The 26539-nt window shown below is 39.9% G+C and overlaps 1 protein-coding gene across 4 annotated transcripts in view; it reads right to left on the bottom strand.

Moving 5' to 3' along the window:
* Nucleotides 1-26539, bottom strand: part of LOC107980680 (glutamate receptor ionotropic, kainate 2) — a 602400-nt gene that overhangs the window by 459470 nt on the left and 116391 nt on the right. The window lies entirely within an intron of this gene.

Here is a 26539-nt window from a genome sequence, read left to right as displayed (position 1 = left end):
GGTCCCCTGCTGTTTGCATTGTACATCAACGACATCGGTTTCTGCCTTGATACCGATGTTTTCCATCTCATCTATGCGGATGACTTGCAAATTTACAGTCAATGCCACCTCGAAGAGCTCGATTCTTTATCAAACAAGATGAGTGCCAATGCTGAGAGGATTACTAGTTGGGCTGCACAGAATAAGCTAAAACTTAATGTTGCTAAAACTAAAGCAATTGTCCTGGGCTCTCCCTACTACATAAACGCATTACCCTCAACAGCTAACACCTTTATTAACATAGGGGGTGCCCAGGTCAGCTTTGAATCTTCCGTGCGTAATCTGGGATTGGTGCTCGACTCTAAGCTTACGTGGAGGGAGCATATTACACAAGTGTGTAAGCGTGCTCACACGCTAATTTACAGGCTTTAATTATTCAGGAAAAGCACCAATCTCAGGTTGCGCAAGCACTTAGTGCAGGCCCTCCTGTTTCCTCTTATAGACTATTGTTCTCTCGTATACTGTGACCTGACGCAAGAACTCGACCTAAAACAAAAAGAGATGAGCACATCTCCCCATACAGGCGGGAGTTGCAGTGGCTAACCACTGCCGGACGCAGGAAGTATTTCACTGCTTGTTTCTTAAGAAAAATGTTTAACACAGCCGTACCATCATACGTACTGGCATACTTCGACTTCCGCGTGACACTCCGGCCTGTTAGGGGGGAGGTGATACCTCTGGATATTCCGACATTCGCGACGGAGACGCTGAGGAACTCGTTTCATATCAGCGCCTCATACCTATGGAACAACCTACCATCTCACATTCGTAACACTACATCTATCTCAGGTTTCAAGAGACTAGCTAAAGAGCACTTTTTCGAACTTGAAAATACAAACACTTGAATTTCTTGTATACATTCACGCACACACATACTCACACACTGTCGCATAACCCATCTTCACATTGTCATACTATCACAATACACATTTTTGCTATACTACTACTCCTGCTGTATACAATTTATCGTACAACATATTCTACGTAAAATAAAACTAATTAATCTAATCTAATCTAATCTCTCTCTCTCTCTCTCTCTCTCTCTCTCTCTCTCTCTCTCTCTCTCTCTCTCTCTCTCTCTCTCTCTCTTCTCTCGGCGGCCTACTGGCTCGCACCGAGACTATCCCGAGAAACCCAAAGGTTCTTACCTGGTGTAGGAGAGACGAACACTAGTCTCCCGTCCCCCAGCGGAAGCCTCGCTAGCCCAGGAGGTGCTGGCTTCCCGTACTCTTTCCCTCTCTCTCTCTCTCTCTCTCTCTCTCTCTCTCACGTGACGAGACAGGGCTCGGAAAGGAACTGCCGAGCCGCTCTGCCGCGCGCGCTCGGCATCTCCTCGTCGGCCGTCGGGCCCGGCTGATAACGTAGTCCGATTGGCCGCGCGAGGCGTGAGACGCGCTGATTGGCTGCTCGTCTCGCGCCAGCTCGAACCGGCGAGCTCCCCCCTTGGGTATGTCGGCCAGCGAATTCCACGAATTCCCGGGACATAACTCGTGTCCGAGAAAACGCGGGCCTCGCTGGAACCGATCGCCTTTTCTTCCTCGCATCGAGTGAGGTTGCCACGCAAACAATAACGCGCGATTTGCTCGGCTGCGACGTACAACGTCGCACAAATATATTTTATAAGTATATTAGATTTTATAAATATTGCAAGTGTGTATTCCACGCCTAAATTGCAATAGAGTGTTTACTTGTGAGCATAAATTACTACTACTAGTTTGTATATGCATGTTCATGGTTCTAAGCTTAAGTTGCTGTATAGTGTGTAGTGACTAGAGCGCTGAAGATAAGATAACTAGTAGCTAGCCCTAGGCCGCGCATGACCTTTTATAGAGAGCTAAGCGAGCGCATATTGAGCCGCCGAAAAAATCTATGTATTCAGGCATCATATACCGAAGTGCACGTGACTTGCCGTCGCTACGTCATTGCTCGCTTACTGACACTGCTGCTTGTAGGTAAGAAGCGGGGAAGCGCACGCACACATGTGTGTAGCTAAGTCTGCTGCTGGTTGTTGAGCTGTTACATAATCTTCGAGTCAGCTGCTGGCTTCGTAGCGATAGGTAAGAGTAGGGAGACGAATGTTTTTTTGATTTGTTTTTATTTTTATTTTAATTACACTATGGATCGTGTGCAGGGTATTACAACACATTTCTAAATAATTCGTAATGCGGGCGTTATTATTAAAAATGTTACATTTAATAATTAACGACAGTCTTCACCCTGTAAAACGCAGAGATCAAACTTACAACTAAAATTAATATAAATAATCATTTATAATAGTATCATTTCCAGGCTTTTTTGCAAAAACAGGCATGGAAAAAGATCATATCTGCACAAATAATTATTCGCAGCATCCTTTTCATACGGACTAAATCTGCAGATTACGTCTTGTGAAATGCGTAAATGCGTAAATCCGAGCATGCGTCATTTCACATTCACAAGCAAATATCTTCAAAAAATAAGATCGTATCTGCACAGATGATTATTCGCAGCATCCCTTTCATCCGGACCAAATCTGCAGATTACGTCTTGTAATATGCGTGAATACATAGAGCAGTCGTAATTTCTCATTTATAAACAGATATCTTTAGAAAACCAGATCATATCTGCACACATGATTATTCACAGCATTCCATTCATCTGGACCTAATCTCAAGATCACTACTAATCATATATGTAAAAGATACATATGTATCTATGTGGCGCATATGATTTAATAAATAATTCAGATTATAAATCCAAATAAACATATTTGGCATATTTCTCTAATAAGATTATTATTTACAGCATCCGACACATCTGGACCAATCTTACTGTGTTTTTGATATATGAATACATATACTTTATTTCTCATCAACTATCAGAAAAAAATATCACATAAATGTAATATTTATCATTATTTTGCACCCTGATGCAATATTTAGTATTAGATACATTTAGAATTGTGCATAATTTTACATATTTTGATATTTCAACACTAAAATATATATATATATATATGTGTGTGTGTGTGTGTAGTTATATATTTATTTATTTATGTATAAGAAAGATTTTAAAATTATTTACAGTTTATAAATAATACTTTTCAAACTTTGTAAAATTTGTATTAACTATTTGTTGATTTATTTCCAATTCACACCTTAAGAGTAATTCAGAAAATATGCGTCATTTTGGTTATTTCCTGTTTTTTCAGTATATTTCTGGTTCATTGCTGGTTCATTCATTATTTTTTATCACTTCCGTGTCATTTTGTATTTTTTCCGATTTCCTATGGTCAACTTCCGGTCTACTTCCAGTCTACTTCCGGTAAACTTTCGGTTCACCCCAACCCCTAAGGAGGGGTAGTTTTGGAGATGAAGTGAACTTAAAGCCAGAGACTACCAGACACATTTTAATATAATAGAGGAAGAGGATGACTTGAGATTTGTGAATAGTTTTATGAATGATTCCTGACATGATTTTTCACGTGGAAAATCACGCTATGTAGTTACATAATTCATTACGTAAGAATTCAAGCAATCTATCACGTAATTGATTGTGTGATAAATCACGTGATTTTTCTCATCAAGGTTGGTAAATAAAATGCAATCTCTTTGGTATTATATTTAATATTGCATAAATTTAAATAAGAAGTATTACGTTCTAATGTTATAATGCAATTACTTTTGATTTTAAAATAAAATTTTATTTAAATATTGATTATTTTTTTATTATTGTTTTTGTTTCATATTTTTATCATAAATTTGTGGAATATATATATTCCAAACTTGAATCAATGTTTAAATAGAACGAGCGAGCGAGTTTTTAGCTAGTCACTTTTAAACAAAATCTGTTGCGATCTTAAGGTGCATGTGCTCCAGTGCCAGCAGAAATTCTTCCTTGTCATACTTATTCGTTTCCCAACTAATCCTATTTGTCTTTGTACTCGTGTTTATTTCTTGCTTTGACTTATCTGGCCCTATTATTATCTCCTCGTGGTCACTATTTGTATAGTGTTCACTTACCATCCTTTCGTCAACTGAGTCAATCAGGCAACTGCTAACATACGTCAGATCTACTATAGATCCCGTGTCTTCTCTTCTGAACGTGTAGGTGCAGCCTTTATTGGCTAATACCAAATCTAGACGAGAGAATACCTTTAGGAGCAGCTGGACTATTTAGCTAGTCCTTTGGCTGCCCCACTCTACTACCCAAGCGTTAACGGCAATGATCACTGGCGTTCTTTCTCCGATATCTTGTACCAATTGATCTAACAATCGTTTAACTTCTTTAATTGGCACATTTAGTGAGGCATAGCAGCTGTAGATATGTGATAGAATAATGTGTGAAGTAGACGGGAGGATTATTTATAACAATAGACTTAATTGTAGTAGATATATACAAAGCATGCCGAGCATGCGTGTACTCTGGTAGAGCGTAGAGTAACGAGCAGACGGAGTCGTAGTCGCGTAGCGTCACATGATTTCGGCGTCTCTTGCAGTCACGTGATTCACATGCACATATCGAGAAGAGGGGAGGCTTACAGGTATGCGTTCCCTCACACACTGTGTGTATATTGAACTTGGCTTAAACTTAGCAATGTACAATATAAATGTACTATATTTCAACACGCCTCCTTACATTTATATTGTGCTCTCTGTTTTTACATTTAAGAATTTTCTGAATTTTTTAAACTTTTCTTTAGATAGCGGTTTAGTAAATATATCCGCAACATTTTCATCCGAGTCGATTTTACAAACAGCAATCAATTTTTCTTTTACACTCTCGTGTACAAAATGATAATGTATTTCGATGTGTTTAGAATTTTTCGTAAAATTACCATTATAAGCAATATTTATTATTACTGAATTATCTTTATAAATTTTTATAGGTATTTTCACGTATATTGTTCAAAATATATAATTTATTCAAAGTGCTACGGTAAAATATGAACTATAATAACATTCATTAGATCTCGTTTATTAAATTTTTATATTGCCGCTTTTCTGAGAAATCTCTTTTTGAGAGTCCATCAACTCCACCTCTTTCGCCTTCATCAGCTTCGATTCATGCTGATTATTACCGCGTTTCTTTTCGTTTGAAATTTTTTTTCTATCTTTTTTGTTCTCTGACTCGTTGTCTACACCCTTCTTTTGAATCGGTTCCTTCATTTTCTTATTCGAGCTTTCCAGGGATTGAACTTTATTTATTTTTTCATTTTTAGCTGCAGTGAGTTTTTTGGGCATTGGCTTTTCATTTTTCTTCTGTACTTTAGATTTATGACTCATTTTCGTTTTTGTATCTTCGCTGATAGATTCATCTCGCGGTACATCGATAGCCTTGAATTTCTCCTCATTATCAGATCTGTAAATTAATTTACTGTAAAAAAATTCGTTGTCATATAAGCTATTGCTAAGGAAGACAATATCTATATAAAAAATGTAAAAATATGCATATAAATAAGATCATCAACCTCATTTCATCATCTTCTGAATCACTGAATGAGCGTTTATTTAAAATGTCTTTCTCGAGATGTTTGCCAACTTGTACTTTAGTAGCTAGAATTTCTCGTTTTTCTTTAGCCATCTTCCGTTTTTCTAGTAACACTGCATTGGGGAGAGACTTCCTCCTTTCCTTAGTCATGATATTGCCATCTGTGTCTATTTCTAATTGATCCAGAAATTCTTTGTCTCCTAAGCATTAGTCAAAATTATTTGTGAAAAAATTGTTGTGAAACTACGTTAATCCAAATCTGTCTAAGACTTGTACTCACGTATGCGAAAGCGTCTACAAAATACGTGAAACGTATGCGAATTAACGAAGAAAAATCGAATTCGGAGTTCCTCAAAAGCCAATAGTAAGGTTATCTATACAAGCTCTATAAACATAAAAAGTAATCAAACTAACCCTAAAACTATTTGACGTTTTCATTTTCACGTATTTTGCGGACGTTTCCTCGTACGCGAACACATGCCTTAGGACAAATCGCTTTATTAAATAGGATGTTTGACTTACTACTGGTGTTTAAAACTTTTGTATCGAACCATTCTGAGCCCCATTTAGCTGTGATTTTCTTTTACCGATATTGACGTCGCGTTCACGTAACACGCTCGTTGTCCGTTCTAGTAGATCCTCCGCAAGCCATAGCACTAGATGGTAGTTATCTGATACCATTTTTGTACAATAAATACGCACAAGTCTACTTATTTTTCACGTAGCGTCCGCACTCAGTATGACGTAAGTTAGAAGTCAACTACGACGTACGAATAATACCGCAGTTGACTTCAATCTAATTCGAAAAAAGAACGTTCACGAGTCCGCGTCGATATAACCTTGCAACTTCAAAGCATAAACAAAAAAATAGTTTGCGAATGTCAACATTCTTTTATGAAAACTAACCATAACCTGTAGATGCGGATGAAAATACATTCACGATGCCAAAGAGAGCCGAACATTTTTTCGATTATAGTAAATCAACTCAATATAAATTGCGTAAAAAGTATTTGTTGACTAAGAATACGCAAGATTTAGATACATTAAATTCGAGTGGAAGTGACGAATATAATTCATCTGATAATGAGGATTTTTCATCGTGGAACGAAATCGGGTAACGAAAATTTAGCAACACTACTTAATAATCGTGTGTAATTTGCGTAGCCTGTGCACGCTTTAAAAAACTTAAACTTCTCGCAACTAATCGAACACATATAGAACTATACCCAAAACGACAGCGTATGCCGAGATGTACAAGGTGAAAATTGGCATCGCTGTAGTTACGTCGCACAACAAACTAAGCGTTTTTATACTCGTGTTCAAATGATTACACAGCCCCACAATAAAAAAAAATTGTAAGTCCCAAAAACTTGACCACGGTACTTATATGTTTTTGGGATCGCTGAATCCGAATCCAGGGTCATTTTAACCCCATCAGAACGTTCTCAAGGTCAGTTCAAGGTCAAATTATCGAAATACATGAAAAATACACTAAAACCATGGTATCTTGGGATTTTTTTCGGGCGCTGAATCCGAACCCGGGCTTAATACAACCCTATCAGGTCATGGTCAAGGTCAGTTGAAGGTCAAATCATAAAGATTCATAAAAAGTAAAATCAAACCATGACATTTAGGGGTTTTTGGGGTCGCTGAATCCGAATCCAGGGTCAGTATAGTCCCATAAGGTTATATTTATGGTCAGTTCAAGGTTAGGTCAAGGTCATGGACGTAAAGAGAGTGAAAAAAATAGTTATAAACTGAAACAATGCAGAAAGTAATGTAAACCATATAGCAAAGAACAATATATATGCAAGTACAATCGTATCCTTTAAAACTATATCATAGTTGTGCTGCTCCTTCATTTGCTTTAAATTTGTTAGAAGTATATGCAATTCAATAAAATACCCGTAAAAATATTAAGCCCATTACTGTCGATGACGACGCCTGCGGGCCCGCTTGCTCACCCTGACCAGCCGCCGACACTGGGGTTCCGAATCCCTGCATCGTAATTTTTTGCTGTTTGTCTGCCATGACGGCTCTAAAGCCTTCACCCAGGGGTTTAGCCGACCGAAAAAAAGAATCGGCCGTTTCCCACCGTCACCACGTGGAGGTACCCTGGGGGCAAACAAACAGCATATTCATATCCGTTCGTATCAAGTAGGAAATACAAGAGATACAAGTAAGATGAAGATTACTGTAACATGACTTTGGAAACCTTTTGGGAAAGAAGACCTTAACACAAACTCAAGATAGTCAACATCAATCGTCTTGGGACTTACACTGAGAGAGACACCCGATAATGAAGACTGCCTAATGAATCTAAAATTACACTTTTTATATTCGCATGTTGATGAGTTTCCAGAAAACCTAGGTGATTACAGCGAAGAGCAGGGAGAGAGATTTCACCAAGATATCAAGGAAATGGAGCGCAGATACCAAGGAAGATGGGACGTAAATATGCTAGCAGATTACTGTTGGTCGTTAAAAGAGATCTACCATCAACATCGGAGAAGCGGAAGCGTAATCCACTTCCTAGATCATTTGACAATAAAATAGTTCGTTACCATAAAAAAGAGTAATGGGCTTAATATTTTTACGGGTATTTTATTGAATTGCATATACTTCTAATAAATTTAAAGCAAATGAAGGAGCAGCACAACTATGATATAGTTTTAATGGATACGATTGTACTTGCATATATATTGTTCTTTGCTTTATGGTTTACATTACCTTTTGCATTGTTTCAGTTTATAACTATTTTTTTCACTCTCTTTACGTCCATGACCTTGACCTAACCTTGAACTGACCATAAATATAACCTTATGGGACTATACTGACCCTGGATTCGGATTCAGCGACCCCAAAAACCCCTAAATGTCATGGTTTGATTTTACTTTTTATGAATCTTTATGATTTGACCTTCAACTGACCTTGACCATGACCTGATAGGGTTGTAATAAGCCCGGATTCGGATTCAGCGCCCGAAAAAATCCCAAGATACCATGGTTTTAGTGTATTTTTCATGTATTTCGATAATTTGACCCATATTTGACCTTGACTTAAGATCTGATGGGGTTAAACCGCTGACCCTGGATTCGGATTCAGCGATCCCAAAAACATATAAGTACCGTGGTCAAATTTTTGGGACTTACAATTTTTTTTATTGTGGGGCTGTGTTATAAATATTGTACGATACACGCGTCACAAGTCGATCTTCATGGCATGGCGTTAAGCGCACTCGTTACGCTCGGGCGCTTATACACGCCGTGCCGTAAAGTACACGGACTTGTGCCACTAGTATCGTGATGTACTATAAATACTATATTATTATTAACGTTGGTAACAGAATCCCGAGATCCGGATGGAATTCAAGAAAATTTCGACGAGGCGATTGAGAATGATGAGCAGCAGGACAGTGATGCTGGATTGAGAGATTCAGACGAGGCAGAGTCCGATTATAGCGAAGAAGAGGGAGAAGAAGATGATTTTTTATTAGGCAACGCCGATGAACCCTTATATCCAGGCTCACCCATATCTGTTGCGGAGCACATATTATCAGTGCTATAATATCTTAAATTAATTTGTTTGCACTGTATTCAACCGAATCATTACGTGGAATCCGTTTATAAAATTAAAAAGCTTTTTAGCGAGATAAAAACTCCGTGGATTCGACATTATTATTGCACGGGTTGTTTTAAAAAGCGAGATAATCAGGGAAATCAGGAATGCATAGATTGTACATAAAGAACGGCCACGAGTTATTTTTTGGAAATTTCAATTGTTGATCAATTACAGAAATTCTACAAACGTACTGATTTTCAAGGACTTTTAACTAACAGATTCACGCGTGTTAAACTAAATGATAACAATTTCGAGGACATTTACGATGGCTGAATCTATAAAGAACTGATTGACCAAGGGTTTTTTTCCGATCCAAATAATATTTCATTAACATGGAATACGGACGGCGTTCCACTTTTTAAATCATCAAAATTAAGTATCTGGCCCTTCTTTTTCGCTATAAATGAACTGCCATATGTTCACACATTTAAAAGAGAAAACATGATTCTCGCTGGCCTGTGGATTGGCCCAACCAAACCTGAGTCTAATCTTTTTATGAGCGTATTCATCAAAAGATTGAAAAAACTGTATAACGGATGTTTATTTCATCTCAGCAAAGGTAGTGAGATGATAAAAGTAAGGGGTATAGTAATGTGTGGGACATGTGATTTGTGTGCAAAAGCTCCATTTTTAAACATGAAATTGTTTAACAGTGATTATGACTGCCAGTTCTGTAAACAAAAAGGCGAAAGAATCGAGCATACTCACGTATATCCGTACAAAAATAATTTACAATTGCGTACTTCTGACGAAAGCATTGTATACAGTAAGCAAGCTTTTGAAACATCCGAGGCTGCTTATGGCGTATAAAGACCAACTGAATTGTCTAAATTTGTTTATAAATATATTGAAACTACGGCAGTTGATATTATGCATTGCGCATACGTAGATATTGCTAAAAAACTCGGCTGGTTTTGGTTTGATTCTGAAAATCATGATCACGATTAATAAACGCCTCTTAGCAATCAGTCCTCCGTATTCTGTTACACGATTACTTCGTTCTGTTACAGATTTTGCTTACTGGAAAGTTTTTTCGAGTATATCGAGTGAAATGATCGAAAAAGCGTCCGTGATACTTAATGAATATGTTTCGCAATTCAGTCACTTGTATGGAGAAAAAGACATGAGCTGTAATTTACATCTTTTATTGCACCCACCAGAGGTAGTAAAAATTTGGTCCTCTATGGGTAACGTCATGTTTTCCGTTCGAAAATATGAATGGAGTTTTAAAAAATTTGGTTCACGGAACCAAGTACGCCGAATTGCAAAACTGTTCTTCGATCTCATTATTTCTAAATCACGATGCATTGAAAGAAAAGTACCTTAAGAAACAAAATGAAGTAGGTAATTATTGTCATGTATTAGACACGGTTTCAGGCTCAAAACAAAACAAATATCTAAAAAAATTTCTATTGTGGGACTGTGTAAACAAATGCCGATGCTTCCAATCATTGCATACTGTTTTCGAAACATCGACATTAATGAGAATAAAATTCATAGGTTCTATAGACTTTTTAAAAACAAATTACTGTTCGATTCTAAGTTTTACAACCGTCAAAGAAAAACAAAATCATCTACTGTGAAATATATTCTGGGAGGAGATAAGTATATAGGTTGCATAGAAGTTTTTGTGAAAATTTGCAACTGCGATTGCCAACAATGTGATGTATGCGATGACAATATTTGTAAGTGCTATGCAATTATTAGCAAGTACGAATATGAGCCTATATTTTAGTGTAATTTAATTGATGGTTCATTACCTTTTATTTATTCATGTAATATAAATTTAGATGCCAAACTTGCCGTTCTCGTAGAGAACATACTGCAAGTATTGTTTGAATTTAGTATTGATCAATTTACTTACGTAATTGAACATGTAAATAATATAAAAGAATGAAATAAACAAATGCAGTATAAAATATTATTGTATACTTCGGTCGCAGTCTTTCTCTAGTTTATTTAGTTATAAAATACAATACAAAATATGCCCCTTATATAATTTCGGGACAATATTTTTTATCTACTTGTGCCTTTTCTAATAAACAACGCGCCATGTCCATTATTGTTCTATTAAATTTTTTCACTGTACCATTTAATTCATGTACATACGCTGGACAATTATTAAGAAAAATACCCTTCTCTTTGGCAAATTTATAAAAACGATTATTTAAATATTCTTTGCCATTGTCACATTGAATTTTTTTTACTCTTTTTCCCGTTAAATTTTCAGATTTATTAATATACTGGACCATGCAATCAAAAACCTTTTATGTTTTGATACAGTAAACTCTAGCTATTTTGCTATAATCATTAATAAAAGAATGAAAATATTTTTCTTCATTTAAACCAGCAGTTTTAAAACTACCGCACACATCCGTGTGTATAATTTCTAAAATATCGTCTGTTTTTGTTCTATTATTTTTGAACGGTAAATTATGCATCTTATTTTCAATAAAAATTTTGCATTTCATGTTTTCCGATTTAATTTCACTTGGAATACCCTCTCACAGCTATTGTTTACACAGTGTATTTAAATAGATAAAGTTTACGTGTCCTAATATTCTGTGCCATTTTTCTTTCAAACTCATATTATTATTATTATTGCATTACGTACTATTTACGCTACTGCTATTAAATTTTCGTTTTCATCAATTATTTTTGCTATATTTCCTTTGGAAATAATCGAATTATTATCGGTTAATTTCTCATAGCTAATTGAATTTGTATTCATTTCTTTAACAAATAAAACATTTCTCATTACAACTTTGTTTTCTTTATCAAATGCACTGAAGTAACTTACAACATTTCCGATTTTAGTTGCTTTTAATTCACTAGTATCTCCTTGATAAATTTTAACCGGCTTCTTTAACTCAACACAATTTTAAAGAATGTTATTATTCCCATCCATATTTTTAGAATAAAGTTTTTGGACGGACAAACCTGGTGAGATAACCCTGGTTTCTCAAAAAAATTTTCTTTAACGCATGGGCCGTCTATGTATGCGTGAATAAGTGAACTCGGATAACTTCGGGCATCTCCGCCGCACGGACTCTGTACATACTTGTGTTTCTTATACGGCTTCCACAGACTGATAACACTTACGACAAGAGAGACACGTTTGTCTCTTGTGATATTATTTATTTAATTATTATGGTATGACCATTAAGTTTTTCGGCTGCTGTGCAACAATTATATTAATGATTTCTATATTTTGTAAAAATAATTTTATACATTTATAATTTTTTCTGTTTTAATAAAGGCTTGAAGAGGTCCCCACCAGGGACGAAACGTTGCCGTTCATTTATGAATTTGAGTTAAAGAAAATTTTTTTGAGAAACCAGGCTTATCCCACCTCTTTTGTCCGTCCAAAAACTTTATTCTAACAATTTTAAAGATATCTATCATTATTTACTATATGATCAGAACACCCGCTATCGAGTAACCAGTGAATTTTATTACCTTTACTCAGTTCATTCTCTTACAATGCCGCTACCCTAAGCGGGTCTTGGGCGTTGTCGTCCAGATCGGACGGGTGGATGCCTATCACCACTACACAGTGCGTGTGGTGTTCCTACATGTAAAATGCTACGCTTTAATCTCACGCAGACGCTTATTATGACGCACTTTGTAGTATACCGGGTTAGGTAGCTTAAAGTTTAACCGCCATTTGGGTTTTCCCAACCGTCATTTCTAGGTATCATAAAATATCTCCGTCGCTGGGGTTTTTCCGACCCTAATAAAAAGATCAGCGCCATTATCCATAGCAGTACGGGGATTTTGTACCCAATAACCACTCCAAACTACTCCGCCTACCTGAACCCCTCTACGGTTCATACTCTCAAAAAAACTCCATACCTGGTCTAATCCTCTCGCTGACGGAAAAGGGACGTTTCTCCGCCACCATCCCCTCTTTTCCCTATTCCAACTACAGCATTGCTAGTCCTCAGCAGCATCTACCCGACAGATCCATAACAGAAATATTGTAACCTCTGAATACTCAAGACCTCTCGGTCTCCGCGACACTTCGTACATAGTATAGAATTTGTTAGAATAAATTTAAGTGTTAAACATCATACATATACGTTTCAAGTTATTCACATATCAGTTGTTCGCCATTAATTTAGCGTGCAACGTGGGTATTCCAGAAAGATCTACTTTCATCAAAAAATAACTTTTACCCACGCGTCAACAGCGCGTCTTTAGGTTGCGGATAGAGGAACAGCCCCTGAGAAGGAGGTTAGCTGCGAATAAATTGAATAAGCAGCCGCAGACAGCCGATAGGAACAGGCGTGGGTGTGATGAGCCCACACTGTCGAACGCATTCATCTAGAAACACTAGGCAAGCACCACAACAAAAAAACACTTCACATTATCTCTTAATCTATCTCTTTCATCACACATTACAAAAATGGGCAAAAATCCTGCTGCCGAGGAGGATGCGGGAGCGATGACAACTGCCCCGAAAGGGGATGTGTAGAATGATTCGTCACCTGGTCTTACGCGGTAACGATGCCAGCGAAGGCGCGCTGCCTTGCAGGGGGCGTTAGGATGCGAGAATGAAACCGTAGTGTGTCTGACGACGAGCTGACACTGTCCTCGTCAAAGTCGGAAAGCTCTCATACTTAGTTCTAGAGAGGTATGGGGGTTATCACCTCTAGAACGGTGGACTCACCTGTGATCGGAACAGGATCCAAAGCGCGCAGGTTTAACATACTATCATGGCTCAAATAAATCAAAACCAAACCAAAAGGGACTTAAGGGTCGGAACCTTGAATGTTCGCAGTCTATACAGAACAGGTGCGATCTACAGAAATAAGAACCGGGAGCATCAAAAGAATCTTATTAGGAGAATAGAAACAAACGGTAAGGAAAATAACCCCTGTGAAATGTACAGAGGGATTAACGCCATCAGAAAGGGTTTTAGGAGTAGAGCGCAATTGATGAAGGACGAAAACGAGGACCTTGTAACAAATGATAACGAATTACTGTCGCTGTGAAAAAACTATTTCGGTAAATTATTAAACGTGCACGAAAATAGCGAAGAATTAGGGGACGAAATTCACACTGCTGAACTCCACGTTGAGGAACCGAGCTACCAAGAAGTAGAGGCCGCGATTAAAAAACTAAAAAACAACAGAGCAGCGGGAAATTACTCTATACCAGCTGAGTTACTCAAATATGGGGGCGTCGAGCTTACTTTTAAAATCTATAAACTAGTATGTGCCATCTGGAAAAATGAAACAATACCCGAAAGTTGGAAGGAATCTATCATTATACCGATTTTTAAAAAGGGAGGTAAGACAGACTGCAATAACTATAGGAGTATCTGACTTTTAGCAACGTGCTACAAAGTTCTGTCAAACGTAATACAAGCTAGACTCACTCCATTTGCGGAAGATATAGTAGGTGATTATCAGTGCGGATTTCGGCGCAACAGATCGACGAGCAATCAAATGTCTACTATAAGACAGTTGTTAGAGAAAAAGTGGGAATTTTGCGAAACCATACAACAACTATTTATAGATTTTAAAAAAGCATACTATGATTCTATTAAGCGAAGCAAAATGTATCAAATTCTAGTACTTCTCGGTGTACCAAAAAAACTTGTGAGATTGATTCAAATATGTCTGAACGGCAGCACGGGAAAGGTTCGAGTAGGCGGTAATGTATCAGAACCCTTCAGGATACGCGATGGTTTAAAACAAGGGAACGGGCTCTCTACGGTGCTGTTCAACTTAACGTTAGAGTATGTCATTAGAAAAATGCAGGTTAGCCAGCTGGGCGCAACGCTTAATGGAACAACGCAGATACTAGGCTACGCAGATGATTTGGATATACTGGGGGATTGTAGGGAAACGGTAGCAAGAAACGCGGAAATCCACATAAATGCGGCAGAGTATACAGGGTTAGAATTGAGCAAATCCAAAACAAAGTACATGATTCTGGATAAACTGTGGGAGGGAGATCTCAGAGATGGGAATTTTACTTTTGAAAATGTTAGCGAATTCAGGTATCTGGGTATGACCATAAATGATAGAAACGAGATTAATGTCGAAATAAACAAGAGACTCCATTCGGGTAATGCTTGCTTCTACGCCGTGAGTAATTTACTTAAGTCGAGGCTATTGTCTAAAAACGTTAAAATAAGAATATATAGGACAATAATATTCCGGTGGTTCTGTACGGGTGCGAAACGTGGGCTCTCACTAAGCAGGCGGACAACCGTTTTAGGGTATTTGAAAATAAAGTCTTGCGAAAAATATACGGGCCGAAGAAAGATGAGGAAACCAGGGAAAGGAGGAGACTACATAATGATGAGTTACACAATCTGTCCTCGTAATCAAATATTAACAGAATAATAAAATCACGCAGATTGGGATGGGTAGGGCACGTAGCGAGAATGGTAGACGACCGTACGGCACCGCGTATCATGAAGGGCAGGCCGATGGTAACGCGACCTCTAGGTAGACCTAGATGCAGATGGGAGGACAACGTTAAAGCAGATCTAGTAGAAATAGGACGGGTGGATGTCGATCGGAGGGGTGCATCTTGGGTGGGGTTGACACAAGACAGGGCACCGTGGAAGGCTTGCGTAGATGAGGCGATGAACTTTCGAGTTCCAAATGCCACTAGAAAAAAAAAAATACAGTGCTGCTCTGCTCGTGTGTAGTGCTGGCCCCTTGCTGCTGTTGCTGGTGATGACGGAAGTTTCCGCGCCATCTGGTGAAGTTGCCTCTTCCGCCTCTTGACCGCTATCTTGGCATTCTTTTGCGAAATGCCCATTTTTACCGCACTTGTAACAAATTTCTTTCTTTGTTACAAAAACATTCGATCTTCTTTCAACGTGATCGTTTTAATTTTTCATTTCGGCTATTTGAATTTTATTCTTCACGTAATCTGTCGTTTGATCTTCTTCTTTGAGCGTATCTATTAGATCACCAATGTAACTATATTGAATTGGTAACGTATTTAGCATAATTTTTCCTTTCCGCAGATTTTGGTTCCAGCGCTTTTCAAATCATTCACTGCTTTTTCAAAATCATTGAAAAAAGACGTTGTATCACTGTATTTTCCCAGTTTTAACTTTTCTAATTTGATTCTGCATACAATTTGCAATGATGTAGATTCTTTCAAGTACATGCCGTCTAATTTCATCTTATCTTTCTCTCTTGTTATTGCATCTTGACATTTTTTTAATCTTAAAAATAACTCAATTCTTTTTCTCCACATACTGTTTCGGAGTATTGGCGGGCTAGGTAGGCGTGGTGCAGGAATATAAAGCGCTTTGGGTTTATTCGTCTTTATTCGTGCCACTTGGTTCGGTTACATGTGTATATCAATTTGCACTGTGAACGACTGTCTTCGGCGGCGGCTGGCTGACGTCTGACTTGGAGCGGCCGCGCTCGGGAGAGAGAGGGAAGCGCGCGGAGCCATCTCTTGGCGATTGAAGGAACCTTTGCAAAACTCCCGTACACATACTGTAGTCCTCCCCGTCAAACACGAGTATAGTAAAATTTTCCTTCTCCATTTTTTCTGCTTGGTTTTCGAACTTTTAATATTAATTTGTTTTCGAATGTTCCTACGTGTTCCAAATCTTGCTTTTTAATTTTTACAACTTTCTTTGTTTCCGGCGTTGCTCCGTTATTCATAAACTCAAGTGCTCTCTACTTCACTAGACCACGTGTTACAAATATAAAATTTAATATGCTTGCATCACTTCATTTTTACGACTTTTTAAAAAAACTTTTCTTGTAATTTATCAGTCGAATACTCCTAGCATTTACTTCTGCTTATATTTTTCTTTTTTAGTTACTCAAACACTTTAATTTTTCACGTGGCTTTTAGCCTCACTTTTCAATTATTGTTTTCAATTTAATTGCGAATTCTAAGATTGCTTTGATGCGTTGATTCTAACATGAGTACGCAGCAGACTAGCACATCTATGTATTCAGCTATGTTATAGGTGCGGCGGCCATGTCAGCCGAGGACGCGTGCTGGCGCCATCTTGCTCAAGCTGGCAGGACAAACATCCTCATAGGACTAAGGGAAGAAGAGAGTATATATGTAGTTATACTGAGCGCACGGAAAGCTAGGCGCTGCATGCGCGGCGGAGATCTATATTTAGCATGGGTAGTAGGTAGGGGAGCGTAACGCGTCGCCTCATCTAGTGTTTATCGTGTTTTCACACCTGGACCACGCCATAAGATGTTTCACATCAAAATGTTGCTAGACGAAGGCCGAACTTTTACTCCCCTGCCCGATACAGAGAAACGTCGGCGCTTTGGTCTATGATCTCTATGCGCTCCTCGGACCAATGCAGAGGAACGTAGGTCACAGAGTTGAGCTCTTACTCTTCTGCTCGATGCAAAGAAAAATAGAAGCTAAGGTTGAGAACCTCTAAGCGCTCCTCAGACCGATGCTGCAGTAGGTAACTGAGTTGAGCCCAGACTCCCTCATCCGACACAGAGAAACATATGTGTCGGGGTTGAGTGTCTAGAGGATGACCGGACGATGTAGCACGAAGTAGACAACTAAAAGACAGACAAGATATACAAACCACGCTCTGCTACCACGATAAATTAATAAGTGAGGTAGACGGACGGATTGTTTATAATAATAGAGTTTATTGTAGTGGATATATACAAAGCATGCCAAGCATGCATGTGGTAGAGCGTAGAGTAACGAGCAGACTGAGTTGTAGTCGCGTAGCGTTGCATGATTTCGGCGTCTCTTGCAGTCACGCGATTAACATGCACATACCGAGAAGAGGGGATGCTTACAGGTGTGCGTCCCCTCACACACTCATTAGCGCGCTCACTCATTCTCGCGCGCTCTATACTATACATACTGAACTTGGTCTGAACTTGGCAATATATATTGAACTTGGCTTAAACTTATCAATGTACAATTTAAATGTACCATATTTCAACAATATGCATACCCGCTATCTTTGCACAAAACCTTCTACCTGCACAGCTAATTTTTCCTAGAAAGCAGCGTCCCCGCATGCCCAGATTGCCGCTTTGCCTGATCCATCAGATTTCCATGTTGACTTTTCCAGGTTTTTGTATTGCTCACCCACAATGGCTACGTTTTTCTTCTGCTTATAGACATACTGGCAAAGGAGGTTCTGAGCTGCTTTACAGTGATTAAGATTGTGGTGGCCACACAGCACCCACTTGCACACACACATACACTCGCGCACACACGCACACACATGCACTCCTCACACGCACACGCACGCGAAGACTCTAGCGTTCGTACCGCGAACGACGCGGCCCGGATTAGAACTCGGTTTTCCCGGCCTGGCCGAGTGCATTAGGACAGATAAGTCCTCCTCATCGAGGAAGCAGTAAAACGCTCGGACCCGCGCTCGAACCTTTTATTGCGGTCACCCGCACCTCAATGCGGGCGGCTAAAGCTCGCCGGCGCGGGGAATCCCCGGCGTAATAAAAAAGTAAACGGCCGGCCGCTTGGGCCAGCCGCCCCTGCCACCGACGCGCTATCCGGACCGCGCACGCTCGGTCCCTGCGGATCCGATCGGTGATCGGTACAGAAAGCGGAAAGGTCAAGACCGTCGACGGTCGACGCTGGAGCCGACTAGGTTCAGTACAACTGGAGCCACGACACGAGTCACGTCACATCCAGACTTTGTCACGCGAATATCAACAGCGAATAAACACACACTCCCAAACACCGAGTTCTGCGTTCGTCACGATTTCTTCACCTCACATTCTCCTACACTCTCCTGCACCCACCTCACTCCCAAAATATTAAGTTGTACTATTCTCATATTCTCTTTTTTGCTACTATAAATAATGCCTGGTAGGCTGGGCATGCGTAACTACCCGCAGGATAGTCACTTTTTTCTTCTTTATCTTCTTCGCGACAGAGAATACAGCTGGCTTGTTGTTGCAACTTTTTGCTGCATGCCCTGATGTAACACATTTGAAGCAGCATTGACTTCAGTCTTGCGTACTCATGCACATTTTAGCTATATGCCCGAAGTCCAAGCATTTATAACATCAGAGTGGTAGTCTCGTCTTATCTCCCTTATTCTGCAGTTTATTCAACTTAACTTGATCTTTTCTATAAGATTGCTTATTGGGTCATCTGGGCTGGTAGCTAGATAACAGCAGTCTGCGTATCTCCGTAGGTTTTTCGCACCATCATTATCGCAGTCTCATCCACCAGTTTGTTACTTTGAGTAAACTATCTTTGCAGCGCATCTATTATATCCTGCCCAGAGTTGAGCATATCAAGGTCCTTTATTTTAAAGAACAACTCATGCTGGAGTACCTTTATTGTGGCTCCATTCTAGACGGTGGAGTTTCTATTCGGCTTAGCATCAGTCCAACGCTCTCCTTACTCTTATTTAGTGCTACTTGCTTATCTTTTAGACATTTGGCCAGCCTCATAATTGTCGCTACGTCGTTTTTAACCGGTTTGTAGATGTTTGTCGCAACTTACACTACCGCGTCCACTATGTATAGTTTTTTCTCTTATCTTTTCCCAAATCTTTTTACTATTCTTCTCTACCATCCGGATTTTATTTGAGGCCTCAAGTATTTACTTCCTTGCACTTAAAGTAGCCGCATCCATGGCGCCAGTGCTTGTGTTTTCGATACTTATGTTGTTGTCTGTTTTTTGGGCGGAGGACACAGTTTCATTAAAACTTTTTGGAGTATCCAAAGTCCCCAAGTTTTTTCTCGTAGGTGTACGTATCATCGTCTTTCTTTTATTAATTTTTGTTTCTCTACTTCTCCTACCTACTTTCTACTCGTCTTCCTCTCTAAATCCTAGATCAAAAAACATTCAGGAAAGAGAAATAATGCCTCCTTTTGTCTATCGCAAGGCCCTGCCACCCAGCACCGCCAAAGCCACCAGGATTTTCGCGAGTTGATAGGGCAGCCAGAGCAGGTAGGCTAAATCGCCTTGGGCCCGTGTACTTACCAGCAGCTTAGGAGTGTCAGAATCCAGTTTATCTCATATCCATCCTCCTCAGCAGTCGAAGTTAAGTCGCACTGCGGCAGCTGGCGAGCGTTTGCTCAGCCTTACTCAAAAGATCCGGCCTTATTTTATGTGGTGGGTTATAATTGGTCGTTAGACTTTTGGTCTGCGGGAGATATTTTATTCCTCTCCTACCCTCTGCAGGCAGCACTACGTACGTAGCAATGTATGCAAACATCGAGCACTCCTATGTCGGCTACCTGAGGACACGATAAATGGGAGTACAGCCTCTCTTTTTCTTGCGCCTATGTGTGTGCAAATGTGTTTTTTTTTTCTTTTATGTGGCGTAGGCAGAGCACGCTTTGCACAAGTGGCCTTTTGACACCAGACCATGACATGTACTATCGTTGAACAATACCGTTGGACCCGTTAACTAGCCTTTTTTGGCTTCTTCTTTGAAGTTTGACATTTCCATACATCCTCCATCCACCAAGGTGATTAGGGGTTCAGGATCAAACTCGTCTTCTTCATTCTGCATCGTCTTGCCGTCTTCTTCATTCTGCAGCGTCCAACCGTCTGCTTCCTGCAGTATCGCCCAGTCGTCTACTTCAAGCAGCATCGACCAGCCATCCTCTGGACAGACTCAACCTCGACACCTACGTTCCTCTGCATCGGGTGAGAGAGTCTGGGCTCAACTCAGTTACCTACGTTCCTTAGCTTTGGTCTGAAAAGCATTTAGAGGTACTCAACCCTAGTTCCTACGTTCCTCTGCATCAGGCAGGGGAGTAAGAGCTCAACTCTGTGACCTACGTTTCTCTGCATCAGTCCAAGAAGCGTTTCGTATCTACTACCTAGTAGCCTTCGTCTAGCAACAGTTTTACTCAGCTGTTTCGCCTTGATCTTCCCTTCTATTCTCTTCGTCATTTCTAACCTTCTTGAAAATGGTCCTTACGTAGTTGTTGACTGCGCACCAGCCAATTTTTGACGTTAGTATAGCTGTCATCATTAACTCAGGGGTCAACCTAGTTTGAAGGTAACGCTCGAGTTCTTCTCGTTCTATTTCGTATCATGAACGGTTACTGAAGACATGCTCCGCATCTTCGTTTGCTTCCAAACATACTGGGCAATTTGGATTATCCTCTATCTTAAATCAGTGTACGTAGGCACAAAAGCACCCATGTCCGCTCAAAAACTGCGTAAGGTAGTAATTCACTTCCATGTGTCGTCTATTGGTCTAGCCAACAATCGTGGTATGAGGCGATGCGTCCATCGCCCCTTTCCACTGGAGTCCCATCGTCTTTGCTACTCGGCTAGGGTTTGCTCCTTTGTGGATTTCCAAACTTCCTTCTGAGTATTGTCACCACGCCGGCTTTCTTCATATATATATATATATATTCTTTCGTTTTGTTGCTAGAAGGTCAATAGGCGGCATACTTTAAATAACGCAGACTGCATCTTCTGATACTGTTCGGTAGGCAGAAGCGACCCACAATGCACTTCTCCTATAAACTGTTGACAGCTTTCGTGCATAGGGCTTTACCAACATAGCGTCCGCCCATATTAGGGCACCGTATAACATAATTATTGTAGTTACACTGGCTAGGAGTAACCTTCGACCCTGCGTTGTCCCACCTACATTTGGCATTAGTCGCGATAGTGCAGCACCAACTTCTGCTGCCTTATTGCTCACCCTCTCAAGATACTGCTTAAATGTTAGTCTGGCGTCCATGGTGATTTCCAGGTACTTAATGGTCGGCTGAGTGTCTATTTCCTGTCCGTCCACTAACGACGTTATTGTCTCTATTTTCTTCCTACTAAATATAAGCATAGCCTCCGTTTTATGGCTAGCAAGCTCAAGTTCAGTCTGTTTTAGCCAATCGTGGATTATACCTACTGCCTTGTTAGCGATTTCCGTCACCTCTTCCTTTTGCTTTGCTACTACCACAACTGCAATGTCATCTGCAAACCCTACACCGTTACATCTTCGGGTAGCTCTAGCTTAATTCCTTGTGGGACCCCTCCAATTACTTGATAGGCTTTTGTGCCGCTCTCTGTGTCATACAAAAGGGTTCTGTCTTTCAGGTAGTCAGACATAAACCTTTTTATACATGCGGGTAACTCTTTTTTCTGTAGTGCCTCGTGTATCTTGCCCCAGTTGGCAGAGTTAAACGCATTTTTAACATCCAGTGTAATAATGGTACCGTACTTCTTGGATCCTTCTTTCCATCATTTTCCTTCTATTGCAGTTCTAGCAGTGCAGCTCTAAGAGTGAAGCGTTTTTTCCATAAGCCGTATTAATATTCGGCTAGTCTGCCTGGTTTTTCAATGACTTGGTCTATTCTAACGCCGATTATGCGCTCTAAAATCTTGCTCAGGTTGTTCAGCATGTAAAGTAGTTTATATGAGGCAGCTTCTCCAGGCGGCTCATCTCCTCTTTGTAAAAGCACTAGGCGTTGCTTCTTCCAGTTCTTAGGAAACGTCTTTTCTTTGACACATGAATTGTACAAGTCCACAAATAAATTGGGGCGTGCCTGTATAGCTTGTTTCAATGCAATATTGCAGCTAGTAATTCCTCTGTGGTGATTGTTGGAATAATTCCGCCATTTGGAAAAACAGGGGGAAACAGTGTGGTCACAATACGGTCCATCAATCCCAGGTTTAGGAAGGGGATATAACATCCCTTTATCTTCTTCATTACTACTTGGTCGCTCCCAGGGATTAAGCTCAACCTCGTCCTGTAACTCTTTAAGGTACCGTCGTTTATTTTCTCGGTTTTTTGTCGGCATGCGACCTTAGCGCGTATGAATCCTTCATAACGTATCGTCATTTTTTCCTAGATAGCGGCGTTGTCGCATGCCCATATCGCCGCTTTACCAGTACTGTCCATATCCTACGATGGTTTGTCTAGGTTTCTGTATTGTTCACAGACAATAGCTGTCGATTTCTGTCTCACGGAGACACTGGCTCAGTAGGTCCTGTGCAGTCGCGCAGTGATTTATATTCATCTGCACTATTTCCATTTTCTTTGTATGTCAGTGGCTTCTACTGCATCTCGGTAAACTGAGCATGCATAGCTACCAACTGCGTGGTCACTTTTTCCACCTGTGGCCCCTTTGAAGAGTACACAGTTGGGTTGGTTCTTACACTCTTTTGCTTTGTGCCTATCTTTTCTACATTTAAAGCAAAGCTTACTTCTATCTTCAGTTACTGTACAGTTTCTACTGTATTGGTTAAACCAAGACATTTATAACACCTAAGCGGCTCGCTTTTGCAGTAAGCCACTCGGATCCTACAGTTGACCCATCCTATTCTGATCTTTCGTAGCTTAGTGATCTTAGCCGCTATCTGAGCTGGTACCCGTATCACTGCAATCTGCGTGTCACCATACGTCTTTCGCAGAGATCTTATCGTAGAGACTTCTATGATGTTCTCTTCGCCAATTTTCTTTTGTAGTGCTTCTATTACCTCCTCTTTTGAGGTAAGTATGTCCAAATCTCTTACTTCAATGGTTTCTTCTTCCTGGAGTGCTTTAATTGTGGTGCCTTCCACTAGTACCGCTTGAACTGCTTCTTGGAAATCCGAGGTTTTGAATTCTCTTGTACGTTCAAGCGCTATTAGAAGATCTCCTGCAACTGTTTTGCGTATTTTATTTACGCTATTTCCTAGCGTGTTAAGTGACGGAGCCACTTTCATTTTTGACTAAATGTCTGCATAGCTCTTTCCTTCTGGAGCTTTGATGATTAAAGTATCCAGTCTGGGAGGTCTTGCCTGCTTCGGTCCGTCCTTGCTAGTCTTTTTTTGGTTTGTAACGCCAGAGACACTTTTGTCCTCTTTACTTGCCTTTTTCTCCTATTTCTTTGACTTTCTTGTGACGACTTCATGCCACGCTTCTTTGTTGTACCCGCCTTCCGAGATCTAAGACTCAGAGTTGTCTGGGTTTCCCTCCCCTGAGTTTCCGGGCGTTAGCATTGCTGTAAGTTATCGTCGGCCATGCAGAGATTCTCATAGCTTGCTCTTTATGATTCGGGCAAGATCTTTAAATTATTTTTGCACATCGTGCCTGTCCCTGACATAGTACATCAATTCATTGATTCTGCTGCCAAGGCGATCAAAGTGCGCAATCCTTTGCATTATGCGAACAGCTCTTTTATCCCTGTCTATATAAACCTCCATTTCCATATCACCTGCGTCTCTACATGCAGCAGAAGTCAGGTGAGAAACCTGTGTTGCTCCTAAGTGAGTTTGGACCCTCCTCAATTCCACGGGCCAGCGACGACCACCGGGGCTTTCACCCGATCGGAATCGACGGCGGGACTGGGTACTGTGGCTTGACCCGCTTGGGGTAGTAATTTTATTAACTCACTATTCATGTTTAATTTATCTTGGAGGTTTCTTCCCCTAGCCTGTTTGGTCCGCGGAGCATATATTATTTCTGTTTTACCCTTCGGCCGGTTGAGGAGACCTTGGCGCGCCGATGAGCATTCCCCTATTTGCCACCCAGGGGACGCGCCACATACGAGGTATCGGCATCCCCGCGCAAGTGTGCGTGTGTGTGTGTATGTGTATGTGTATATAATTCGGCACAAAGTTATGTAATATGATTTCAAATTCGGGAAAAGTTACTTTGTTTAGATCGATTGACGTGTTTCTGTTTTATGGCCATTTCTTTGCATTTCGCAAAACTATTTTTTGTGTTTTCAAGATAATAAACTTATCCACTTTTTACCACCCACCCGCCCGTGCTTGATGCAGTCCTTTTTTTAACTTCAGTTACGTATTTGTATTTTAGAATAAATAAATAAAGAAATTAATTCTCTCGGCGGTACTGAAGCCAAATCTATACTATGTACTATAGTAATTTTAATCACAAATTTGTAAAAATTTGTACTGTGTTCGTAACAAAAATTGCTACTAACACAGTAAAAATGTTTAGATTGCGAGCATATCTCACAAGGCATTATAGAAATTTTTGCTTAACTTATAGCAACTTTTGTTACATTATTTTTCTTAGTGTACGTACTAATAATAAAAGTAAATTAATTATTAAGTATAAATACGTTCATCTAACACATTGTAAATTTTATTCACGACTGAATTATAATAGTCTCTTTATTCCCGCAAAATGCAGGAAATAACCTCTTTATTCCCGCAAAATGCGGAAATTAAATTCTCTATTCCTGCAAAAGTTTAGAAATTTTTGAAAATTTAGAAAAAATGTTAAAAAGTAGAAAAATTATAAAAAAATTAAAAAACCTTCAATATTTAAAAAAAAATTGTATTTATTTAGTCAATTGAGCTGTTGTAGGTCCCACTTTTCAAGAAATAAGGTAGCTACACAGTTCAGTCATGAATAAAGCTAAATAATAATCTAAAAAGTAAGTAGAAGAACTCAGAGTGAGTTTTTACAAGGAAAGGGATTGAGTGAGTGAAGGGTTCTTTAATTAAAACACACTATTTCGCGATAAAAGAAAAGTGCACTTGCTGTGGCGTAAAAACCCTCACGGATCAGAGGGAAAAGCCTCAGCAAGTGTAAGCTTTATTGAAAATAAAAAAAAGGAAATTATACAAATGAAAGAAAAGAAAAGTGACTCTAGAGAGGAAAAACTTATCCAAAAAGACACACGCAGAAACGTAAAACGCGAGGTACCTTTGACGCACGCGGAGAGCTCTCTTACCGCAATATCGCAAAGAAATAAGCTGCAGCTGTAGAAGACGCTGAGCTGGCCACGTCGTAGTCCGCCGCTGCTTCCGTTCTGGTCCCTGAGGTCTGGAAGCCGGGCCTGGGAAGCGAGAAGATTGTCCGCAACCGTGTTCCAAGCGCGCTCCGACGTCTCGGGAAGCCAGACGCTTGGCACGAGGGCGACAAGGTGTTGCCGCAGCTCGCTCGCCCTGGAAGGAACCACGTCCACAACGTAGGCACCTTTCCAAAACACACTTAGCCTAACGTCTCAAGGCACACACTCGCGCACCAGACACACACGCGAACTACGCGATCGCGAAATTTCCGTAAAACGCAAGAACACTAAAGCACGACGAAGTGAACAGTGATTGCTTTTAAAAGGGCAGATCTCAAATTCACTTCACAAAGCAAACGTAAAATCCGTAAGGAAGCTAAACGTGCAAGTCATTTGGCGGTCCTAACAGGAGTGAGCACGAGCGGGCCCTCCAATAAAAATGTGTTCGACAAACTGCATTATACCTTGCACTCATTCAAAAATAGTATGTGCAACTGGTGTGGCACTGGCACAATGTATTATTAAATTTAAAACAATAACAAAAAGCAAAATAGGAGGAAGCTAAGTGCGAAGGAATTGAAAGCGGTATTTTTTATTCTATTAAATATATAATGTTCTGAAATATTTTTGTACTTGACGTATAGGCAGATATATCACTTATATGTTTCTTATCATGATTACCCACTGCATCATGTGATTAACATTCTCATAGTTTATAAGAAAAC

This window comes from Nasonia vitripennis (genome assembly GCF_009193385.2).
Source record: "Nasonia vitripennis strain AsymCx chromosome 3 unlocalized genomic scaffold, Nvit_psr_1.1 chr3_random0012, whole genome shotgun sequence".
Taxonomy (NCBI): domain Eukaryota; kingdom Metazoa; phylum Arthropoda; class Insecta; order Hymenoptera; family Pteromalidae; genus Nasonia; species Nasonia vitripennis.
This window is presented reverse-complemented; position numbering and strand designations above follow the sequence as displayed.